We start from the raw sequence: 12,223 nt of genomic DNA on the forward strand, positions 1-12,223 counted from the left end.
AGGGAGTGCAAGAGATCACAGAGGGGCTCTTAGGCAGCCAGGTATCTATCTGATCCCTGGCTTGGATTGCATCTCCCCAGCCAGGGTGCCCAACCTGTGCGTCTGGCCAAAGTACAGTGAAAGTACAGTGACGCGGGACCTCGGACCTAGGTCCCTACAGAGTAGAGATGGGGCTTGGGCCCGAGGGTGGAGCATCTTGAACAGCAACTGGCTTGAAGCCTCGTGGTTTATCACCGGAAAGGAAAGACCAGGAACTTACAGCGACCTTGAACTGTTCCATTGCTCTTTTCCTGGGGCGGGGGGCCCACCACCACCACCACTACCACCACCCAGGAGCGTGCCGGGGGAATGCGGGGTATGAAGGGGTTGTATGGTCACTGTATATAGAGCAGACACGCAGATAGGAAGGATAACTGTACTCCCCACCCCACCCGCATCTTCCACCTCTTGGGCCAGGATTCGCCAGAACGTCAGCTATGGCCCAGCACCGAGCAAGCGGTGAGAGGCTGGACGAGGCACAACCCAGAGATGCCAAAAACCTGAAAGATGCTGTCATCGCCACCCCCTTCCCCCTCGCTGTCCGTGGCAGGTCCGGCCCCTCCCAGGCTGACCCAGATACATCCCCTTTTGGGTCCGGAAAGGGAGGAGAGGGAAACAAGTACCGCGCCACCCACGACTCGGGAAGAGCAGGGCTCTGAGCCAGAGCTGCTCCATATCACTGGGCTGCGACCCAGGGGAAGTTCTGCTTCGTCTTCGCTGGGCGAGGGAGGGGGTGAGCTGGGCTCTGAGAAGGGGAGGGCTGGGATCACTCCCAACAACATTACCTCCTGCACCTCAATTTATGGTCACCAGTTTCTTCCTGAAGGAAGCAGAGGAACGAGCAAAAATTTATCTTCCCCCTCCGCCTTTCTCCTAAGTTTGTGGAAGTCCTGAAGTTTCACTTCTAGCAGTAAATGAAACCAGGCAATACATGTGATTTTAGGGGAAGGTAGGCAGGTTACATGCTTGCTTCCACCTTAGACAATGAGAACGTTAATCACTTTTGAAACTCCAGCTCACAAGTCCCACCCATCCCAGCACATCGTGTCCTCACAGCTCAAGGGCTGTTAGAAACACATAGAATGTGACTATCATTTAGGATCCCTTCCTCTCCGCCCAGGGAATTATATGGCCAGGAGACCTGCCCTTCAGTGGATGGTGAGGCCAATGGAATGACCTAAACCTGAAACAGACCTCCTAGAAAAGGGATGGACCATCCTTAGAGCCAATTATATCCTCCCCAAAGAGCTTCACGAGGAAGCGCCACATGCCTGGCCAAGTACAGATCAGTTTTGGTCAAAGGCAAAAGGCTAAAAAAGTTCAAGAAAGGCTAAACCCAGATGTGCAAAAAGGCCCACCCAAACACCCCTTCTGACCTGTCTGGAGGCAGTCTGGACCAGATGACTGGTCTCTTCCAGATCTGTGATTCCACTTCTCTCCCTACTCCACCCCTAGCCACTGATGACCCATTACATAGTCCCATATAGCATCTCTTCCTACCAAGAGGCTCCCGCCTCTCTTCTTGTATGCATCTAGTTTCTTAAATGCTCTTGGACAGGTGGTTGGAAAATGTTCACGGCAAGCAGGAGGCAAGGCAAGTCTTCTTTCTTTTGTCATCAGAAATGACCATAGCAAAGAAGAGTTAATACATAAATGGCAGGGTATGGTTCATACTTCACTCCGGTTACAGCAGAGGGCGAGGAAAGAAAAGGCAGGATTCAGAGTGCTTTATGTTTATCAGTTCAATGTTTGAGTTTCCTATTTCTTCAATAAGAAATCTCAGAATTGACCATAAAATTTACTACAACATACAGAACCCAGACCCCCCCCCAAAAAAAAAGATTAATGTTAGTTTGCTTATAACTTCAGTATGACACTTTAGCCAAATGAGTCAGTCTATTTTCTTAGTTAGATCCATTGTTTGTCTAATCTCCCAGGGCAAAGAAGAGAACTAATTTACTACCAGACTATCTCCACCCTTTAAAAATGAAGTTACTTCTTCAACTACATGGTCATTTTGTCTTTCAGTCTGAGTTAGTTTCTTCTTGAGGCAGTGACCCAAATATAACTATTGTTAAAAAAAGATTTATTTTATTTATTATTTTAAATTGTGTGTGTGCATGCACCTGCATGTGGGTATGTGCACATGACTGTAGGGACCCTCAGGGACCAGAGTTTTCAGATCCCCTGGAGCTGGACTTACAGTTGTGAGCCATCTGACATTTGTGATGGGAACAGAACCCTAGTCTTTTGGTAAGAGTGTCATGTATTTGTAACCAACCTACAACCATCTTTTAACCAAAGGAAAAGTCATTTAAATCTCAGTAAGTTTCAATGAATTGATGCCAAAAACCTTACGCTTCTAAGCCCAAGAGAGATTTTCTACAGAACAGAAGTATAGAGTTGGGCAAAGCTATGAGGTACCTATCTCTCCAGGCAATGGACAGTCACCAGCACACATGGAATGCCCCAGAGAAAGAAAAGATGTGATATGATCCCTACAACCATGCCATGAATGTACCATTTTTTTTCTGTTGAAGACAAGCCTCCACTTGAGGGTTATAACACTGCAAAATAAAACTCAAGAAATCCAGGATCTCTTAAAAAAAAAATCTCAAAAGTGACCATAAAATTTACTACAATATACAAAACCCAGCGCACCAACCAACTTAAAAAAATTAATGTTAGTTTGCCTATAAGTTCAGTATGGCATTTTAGCCAAATGAGTCAGTCTATTTTCTCCATTATAGGAGAGATGAGTTTGAGCCACAGTCCCAAACTGGCAAGGTGGAAGTTCTGACTTGAGCGGAGGATGGTAGAGCATCAAGTACTTGAAACCACTGGACTACATCTCTAGCTCCCCTACAGTCATCTCTTAAACAAAGGACAAATGGATAATAGAAGGTCCTAGCAAGAATCAGAACATGGAATGAAGAACCAGACAAACCTTATAAACCATCAGACAGGGCACAACCACAAACCTGAGAAGACAGAAGACACTGGAAGGTAGAGCGGTAAAAATACAATGCAAAGAAAAATCCTTATAACTGGTAATAACCAATACTTTATTATTCCTCATTATGATGAAGAGAAATAAAAATGACAGTGTGGGGCTTCAGAGATGGCTCAGCGGTTAAGAGAACCTACTGCTTTTCCAGAGGTCCTGAGTTCGATTCCTAGCAGCCACATGGGTGACTCACAACCATCTGTAATGGGGGCTGCTGCCCTCTTCTGGTGTGTCTGAAGACAGATACAGTGTACTCATATAAATTGATAAATCTTAAAAAAAAATGACAGTGTGAATGACTTCAAATTTCTTGTGAATTACAAAGGACAAAGAGATAGGAAGAACATTGTATAACATAATGAGAACTGTCAGCCTAGAGTTCTGTAATTGGTGAGAATATTCTTCACAAGTAAAAGTCAAATACATATGTACCCAGATAAAGGAAAACAGAGAGGATCCACTGTTAGGAACTTATGAGAAAACAACTACTAAACATGCTTCCTCAAGCAGAAGAGAAATATTGAGAAAAGGCCCTGCAGTGAGCCCAGGAGGTGGCTCAGGTGGTAAAGTGCTTGCTGTGCAAACATGATAGGTTTGATTTTAGATTCACAGCACCCATCCACAAACAGGAAAAGTAGCCATATATGTAATTATGGTAACGGCAAGATCCCTGGATCTTGTTGGTCCACCAGGGGAGCAGAATTAGCAAGTTTCATGTTCAGTGAGAGACCTTATCTAAAAATATAAGTGGCAGTAGCAGAAAGAAGAGAAACCCTGCCTCAAAAGTAAGAGGGAGTCAAGAATCAATTCTGGAATGCTGTCCTTGTGACCTTTACACATGTGCCACAGCACACATATGCACTCCAATACCATTCATTCATTCATTCATTCATTCATTAATTCATTCATTCATTCAGTTAATCATTATGTTGATAGTTGGAAGCCAAAATTATAAAATTGTCAGATGGGGTTTATGTTTTGTGTAGAGGTAACACATAAAAAGGAACAGTTTAAAGACGGAGGGGATTAAGGACTGACATCGTAAGAATGAAAACATATAGTTCAAAGGCAACATTGTTAAAAAGTGGTTTAAAAACCCACAAAATATCCATCTACAAGCTCTCTACAACAAATTCTTTCTAAACACTATATAGGTAGGAAAAAAGAGGCTAGAAAAAGATAAATGATGTAAATCTAATTTAAAGAAAGGATAATTTGATCTTTCATTATCAAAGTAGGTAGGGATATTTGAAAAGTTACCCAGAATAATGAGAATATAATGCAGTGATTACATGTCAACTTATTCACCAATAAGAAACACTCCTAACTGTGCATACACTAAACAACAGTTCTTCAACATACATAAAGCATAATTAACAAAAGTGAAAGAAAACACACTAATTCAGTTATAATTGGAGATGTCAACACTCTTATTTCAGTTACTGATAGTATGAGTCACAGAAAAATCACCAAGTTGCAGAGAATTCAGTAGCACCAGCAACCAACTGAATCTGGCTGACAATAACATAGCACTTGAGTGTGTAACAGCAGCATACACATTCTTTCAACTACATGTGAACTAGTCACTGATGTCCTCTATATTGGGTGATTAAAGCATTAACAAATTAAGAGTCAATACTTCATAGGTTGCTCCATGATTATAACAGAATTATATGAAAACTCATTAAGAGAGAATAAGAAAGACTTCTTGATCTTGAAAACTAAACAATATTCTTGTAAAGATCTCTAGGTTAAAGAAGTTTCCAGAGAGGTTAGGAAACATTTGTACTGAGTAAAAATGTTATTACCATGAAACAATAATATTTAATTATATTTTAATAAGTCAAAAATACATAATTTCCCAGATAATTAATAAAAAAACAAAAATATATACCTGTTTCAGTTTCTTATTGCTTCTAACAAAATATTTCCAAGCTCAGTGCTTCAAAAAGTAAACACACCTTTCACAGATCTGTGAATTAGACTTGGCTTCTTGATTTATGCATGGGGTCCTCCACATAGTTGCAACTGGGATTAGATTCACCTGAGTTTGACTATGCTAGAGGGCCTGTATGGTTTTTATGTTTATATATCTAGCAATTCTGTGACCCTCTACATCTTATGGACTTCTAAAAGGCTGGCACAAGACTAAGAGGATGTAAATGTTGGCTAGCTTGTTAGGAACTGCACTTGGATACCATTAAAGCAGGAACAGGACCTTTCTAGATTTAAGAGGGCAAGAACTACCATCTACTTTTTGATAGGAAAATAACAATAGAATGTGGCAATAGAAGATATTATGGCACTATCTCTAGAAAATCCCACCCTTCCCAGTGTTCCCTTTGGCACAACCATTCACATTCTTTCCACATGCAAAATAAACTCATTCTCTCTCATGTCCACAAACATCTTATTCTAATATTGTAATTGCTTGATCTTCAGAACCTTATTATCTAAATGATTTTCAGGTGGAGAAGAAATCCCTGAGCCGCTGATTATAAAATGTACTTGCAAATACAATAGGTTTAGAGCAGTCAAGATATTTTCAAAGGGGTGGGGGGGAGGAACAATTTGAAACATTTGAAACATTTACATTATGGATAAGAAGCTTAATTCCTATAAAACTAATTAGAAAGAAAATTTGATGCTTGGGCATGTTAATAATAGTGTATTAATAAAGATGTTTATCATGATCTTTGAAGGACTGTGGGGCACAAAGAGAAAGGCACTCTAATTAAAACATGGACAACAGACTTGAACAGGAACTCTACAGAGAAGGATACTGAAATATTTGTTGGTTCCTAAAACACCAGGGGACCAGAACCAGAGGAGAATGATAAAAACCAGGACTTCTTCACTTGTAATTTTAAGAGAGGTAGAGGGACTGTTTCCTTTTAGACGTATTTGGTATTGTGTTAAAAATTTAAGGATAATCACACAAAAATGAAAGTTTACACAATAGCAGGGACAAAAGAGAAGGAACAACAAAACTGCCACAAACTGACAGGCAAGAAGATAGAAAAAGAGAAAAACCTTTTAAAGAAAGGGTTAGAAGAAATAAATCATATCTATCAATATGCATCAATAATCACAATAAATGTAAATGAATTAAACTTTCTCTATTTAATGTCAGAGAATGGAAGATAAGCTTCCTTCTAAACCCTTACATGTTATTTAAATAAATATTAAAGCCCAGGGACAAAGTAAGCAATAAAGCATAACGATTAGAATCAAATTTTATTTTAAGGCAAAATATTAATTGAGATAAAAAGATGAATCATATAGTAACAAAAGGTATTTTTCACCTAGATGGCAATAATTTAAAATTCCCAAATATTACAGTATAAATTATCACAGCAAAATTTAATAGAACCACTGCATAATCTTAGAGTCTAGCCCAGCCCATTTCTTGCACCAATAGTATCAGTTTCTCTTCCTCTCCTTTTCCTCCTCCTCCTCTTCTTCCTCCTCCTCCTCCTCCTTCTCCTACTCCTCCTTCTCCCTGTAACACATAACCTGTGTTGCAGGTTATGTAACCCTGTAACCCTAAAATTGAGGTGCTTAAATGAGAACTCTCATTTGTAAGCTCATTGTTTTTGTTGGTCAGAAATTCAAACTAGATCCAAGTGGACAATTTTCCTTCTGGTCTCATATGCCTATGAGAAGTAGTTTGGTGATAGTTGTTTATTGTCTGTGAAGTTATTAGAACTTGTTCATGTGGTGAAATACATCAAAAGCAGCAAGAGAGTAAACTGAAAGGCACAAACAACTCTTAAGCTTTAAGCTTTTATTCATGTCATACTTGTTAATCTCCCATGACAAAAATTTTTTTTAAAAATATTCTTGGCCTACCTTAATACAAAACTTAAAGACTTTTATCTACCCTCTTACTGCAAGGGCATGGAGCAGGGGAAGATTTTGTAATCATTTCTTATAATTAACATATTGAGAAAGCATGGAGTCAAAAGTGTATTAAGGCTATAAAAAGACTTGAACAGAAATGCCATATAATCAGTGTCCATGAGACGTGTTCTTCACAACTAAAAACCACTAAAGTTTTAAAAATAGTCATGATATATTTAAAAGTTGTTTATGTACTAAGGTATGCAAAAATATTCAGCAGATATGAAATAACTCCCTTGTTTTGTTTTCTGAGACATGATCTTGCTGTGTAGCAAAGGCTGTGCTTCTGCAGGGAGCCTCTGGCTTTGCCTTGCAAGAGAGTGCTGCTACTGCAGACACACACCACTGCACTTAATCTAGAATTGTTCTTTTATAAAGCCCATTTCCATCTCAAAACTTAATCAAACCAGGAATGAGTTACTAGATAGTTCTTTTGCAAAATAACCTTTTGAAAAGCATGCCAAGAGACTTTAAAATGTTTCTAAATACATCCTTGATGAAAACAGAATCCATAATAGGAATCCTAACATTTTAAATGGATACTAATAAAACAGTATGACATAATTAAATGAAGATGTTAGCTCTAAATCTCTATATTTGAAAAGAAAAAAAAATCTTGAATAGTAAGTTGTTCACCTTCCCTTAAATTAGGAAAAAAATAACAATAACTTCAGGACACCAGAGAGAAAAAATATATATGATAAGATAATTTTATATACATATTAATAAAATGGAAACTCTATATATTAATAAAATGGAAACTATAGATGAATTATGAAAGTCAACAAAACTAATGTTCTTTGGAGTATTAGAAAATAATACAAGTTTCTGTAAGAAAGAACTAGTAAAAAGAAAAACAACAAAAGAAAAAACATTCAGTTTGTACCGAATGCAGTTTTTTCTAATGGAAAAAAAGAAAATAATTGTAAATTCTATAAGGTTTGGAAACTAGAAAACTCAATTAACTTTTCTGAATTACTGTTTACCATAACAATAAAACTAGACGAGTATGATGCAATAACTTTTATAGTTATTAACTTTTATAGATAGTAGGCACAAATTATTAAAAGATATGTATAAATCCTAATCAGGAAGTCAAGAATACTTCAACATCTAAAAAAGTCAATGCGATTCAATTTATAAACACAGCAAAATTTGATTACTTCAAAATAAACAAAATAAATACTTGATTATACTCAGCATTTACATAAACTATGCATGTATATATTAATATAAAATGCCTATCATGAATCCAATAGAAAAAAAGAACTATTTTAACTACTTGAAAAGAACATCATGTTCAGTGATGAAATATAAATGCAGTCTTCAAAAAAAAAATCAAACAAGGACATCCATTAGCACTATTATTATTAACTATGGGAGTGAAATGCTAAAATTTCTAAGAAAATAAGTATAAGAAATGCAAAGAGGTAAAATTTTTATTTTCCACAGTGAACATCTACGTAGAAAACCTTCAAGTATCAACAGACAAAAGTATTACCAGTTTGATGTGAAAACTGGCTTACAGTGGAGAAATAGATGTAATTGGCATTTCACACTGCAAAATATTAAAACACATTAAGAACACAAATATTAAAAGTATAATTAAAAACAATGTAGGCATATATTTTAAAGGTTTGGACAACAAAGATTATCACAGACAAAGCAGTGAGTGGGTGTGGTGGCTACATGGGGTGCCAGCAACAGAGACCCAGGCAGGATTCTGAGGCGTCTGAGACCAGCTTGGGCAATATAGTGAGGTCCTCTCTCACAGACAGAGGCAGTAGATAAGATTCTCTAAGTGTAACTGTTGAGGAATATGCATTTTAGATACTGGAAGACAGTTCAGAAGAAACCTAAGTGAAAGTAAATATGCTTGTGGACACAAGAGAGGCTTCATCTCACTAGTAAGCAGAAAAATGCAAAACCAAGTTCACTGACTGCCACAGACAGGATAAAATCTAAGTCCATTGATATTAACAGTTGGCCTGCTGTGAGGGGAACGAACACACATATTGCTAGTAAGCCTGTAAATGAATGTGAGGTACTCTAAGACCCATATAGCAGGAATGCTGTCAAACTCTCACCTGGAAACAGATGGCAGGATAATTCAAGATGGTTTGATTTACAAAGACATTTTAAGAAGGTGTGAGCCAAGGAGCTGTTACCACTCCCAGACCCAAAGGGGCAAAGGGAAGGAATGAAGGCCTGGGAGCCAGAAGGAGCAAATCTTACAGACTCTGTCAGAGAAGAGCTGAGCCTGTCAGTGAAGGGACACAGACAGCAGGAAAATCTTGTAGGGAGGAAGCCAGGTGAATTAATAAATGGCTAGATCACATGTTCGTCAGCCAGCTATTTATTTGCTGGGGTTCCTCACTGGCTTAATCTAACCAATGAAGGGTGAAGGGTGGTCCACGGATGTGACCCTTCACTGAGGTTCAGGGACAAAGAGACTTTGGAGGGAACAAATATGATACGATACCTGCTAACAAATACTTGTTATCTGTACAGAAAAGAAACTGTCACATGCTCATGCAGATGTATGCAAGGGGTGTAGAGAACAGGTCTGTTGAGATGACTAAAGAAAATGTAACACAATTTTATTCATGGGGAATAGGCAGGTAAAATAGAGTGGGGTTGACGTGTGATGACCTACAGTACATCTTGCTGGCTCAAAGAGCACAGATGGCTTAGATTTTATAGAGAAGTGTTTGCTGTTTCTGATCTGAAATTGATGGTGAATCTCACAGTTCACACAGTTGATTGAAAGGGAGAGGAGAAACAGGAAACAACCTATCAGGTAATTTGGTCTTCACTTGAGCTTTGAATGCTGCCTTGCGGATTCTGATATATTGGTGTCAGTTTAGAGCATTTAATTATTTTTAAGTCTGGCACTTGCCTGGCATACTAGGTTTGACTCCCAGCACATTGTGGGAGGGGGGGAGAGCATGATAAAGAAGAGGCAGAGGGAGAAAAAAAGAGAAGAGACTTTAGATATTTGTAACATATCACTGGCAATTTGACAATATTGGCTTCTCATGTGGAATATAATGTTTTCACATAAAGCATTGTTTTATTAGAATTAGCAGCAATAGAAATTACACATGCTACCATTTATTTATTCAGTGTATATCACATGTATTAAAAATTCTTAATCTACTTAAATTTTATAATCCTGGCTTCATTAAATGTATTTATTCAAAAATATGTTTTTATTAAACTAGCTAAGTTGCTGATATAAGCTGAGTTCTCAACTAAATGTTGACCTTTACTGACAGCTATTCGCCATGTGTGTCTGTGTGTGGGGTAAAAGAGTGTGCATGTGATGGACAAAGTTTGACATTAGAAGTCTCCCTCGGTTGCTTTTTCATCTTCTGTTCTATTTTAATTTTTCCTTTTGTGTGTGGAAAGTTCTGTTTTCCTTGAAGTTGTCCATGACCTCTGGCTCTTACAAACTTTTTGTCCCATACTCTTCACAGATCCCAGAGGGAGGAAAGGGGTATAATGCAAAAATCCTATGTAGGCTGAGCACTCCGAAGTCTCCCTCTCTGCACATTGTCCAGTTGTGTGTTTCTATGTTAATTATCACCCACTGAAAGAAGCTTCTCTAATGGGAGCTGAGCAATGTACGGATCTCTAGTCTAGCCATATGTTCTTAGGAGTCACTTCACTGCTAAAATCACTCAGAAAAACAATCTTAGCAGTGTTTCTCCTAGGGCTCATTGCTTGTCTAGTGCCCAGGTTCCATCCCATGAAGAGGGCCTTAAATCCACTTTTTAAAAATGTGTTGGTCACTCCTATAGCCTTCCTTGGCCCTATTCCCTTCATATAGCCTCTCTATCCCCATGTTGCTTTGTCATTCATGGAAACATAACATGCTTTGGAAACATGCCTCCCTTTGGCAGAGGAAACTTTCAAAGTACTGGCTGAAAAATAAGGATTGTCTGTTATTCCCAAAGGATGAACTGAAGGGCACATTTTGCATAAACTTCAGGATGCTTCACCAAGAACAATAAATACACTCTATTTTTTTTGATGCTATTATTTCTACCTTATCTAGAAAATTAAAGTCTGGGTAACTTAAAATTTTCCTGTTTGTATTTTAAGTTGAGTCTTAATACAGAAAACCCTCAGTGTTAACTGTATTATTCCCGCTAGAACAGTAGCTCATTGTAACACTGTTACTTACATGGCACGTATGTATCTTAGCACTGGCAATTCTTGCTGTCTTATTTTAACGATCCTTATATTGGCAGAAGGGAAAGCTGTGCACATACAGTTCCACCGATTGGTTTAACTGAATAAATCTTAAATCTGTGATGAGAATTCACTGTTAAATTTGGCTTACATTTTTCTAAAACTTTTCACTCATAGGGACCTTTGCCAATTTCTCCTTCGTTTAAGCTGTTTTTGCAGAATGGCTCTGTAGGAGAGTTGTAGGCTGAGACTACTGCCAGGAGGAAAGATAAGTGAATTTATTGTCACACTGTGGAAAATTAGTACAAGACAGAAAACAAAAATGAAAACAAAACAAACAAAAACCCCAATTCTCATTTGTAAGCATTATAATTTTTTAAAAAAGTTTACATTCTTAGCACTTATCTGTTTCTTTTAACAGCAATAGTAGTTAGATCTGATAACTTATGAAATATATAATGTATGTAGCTATAGTACAATACTAGTTGAAATAGCTTGTAAGATACTGGAAACAACCAAGTATTAACAACAAATCTCACATGTAATATCTCTACAACAACAACAACAACAACAACAACAACAACAACAACAAACAATTGTGAAGGGTTCGATTTAGCAAGCATTAAATCTAAAGGTTCTATTTGAATTTCAGAATTCCAGACTAACTCTGTTAGGATGATGTTACTCTGTATCATTGAGCTTTAGAGACAAGCTATCTTAAATACAAGGAAGCCTAGACCCAGAAACTATGCAAGGTTCTCTACCTTGCACAACAGGCCTGAGAGCCAGGTGCTTTCTGATTTCCTCTCTGTTAATACAGAGGCCAGCAGCAGATTAGAGCTTGAGAAAGAGTAGGCCACAACAGACATAATCTGAAAAAAGAAAAGACTAAAATGTTAGAAAGAAACAAAGGGGGAAAAAAAGAGAAGAAAACTCATGTAATAATCATTGAAGGGCCACTGAAAAGAAAGTGATGTAAACGTTAGGTAGTGGGCTAAGCCCAGAGATGGTGCCACTTTTAAATTTTCTTTATAGAACTATCCCCCCAGGAATTAAAAACAGGTTTGTTTCGTTTAA

The sequence above is a fragment of the Mastomys coucha genome, unplaced genomic scaffold, assembly GCF_008632895.1.
Source record: "Mastomys coucha isolate ucsf_1 unplaced genomic scaffold, UCSF_Mcou_1 pScaffold20, whole genome shotgun sequence".
In the NCBI taxonomy this organism is placed as follows: Eukaryota; Metazoa; Chordata; class Mammalia; order Rodentia; family Muridae; genus Mastomys; species Mastomys coucha.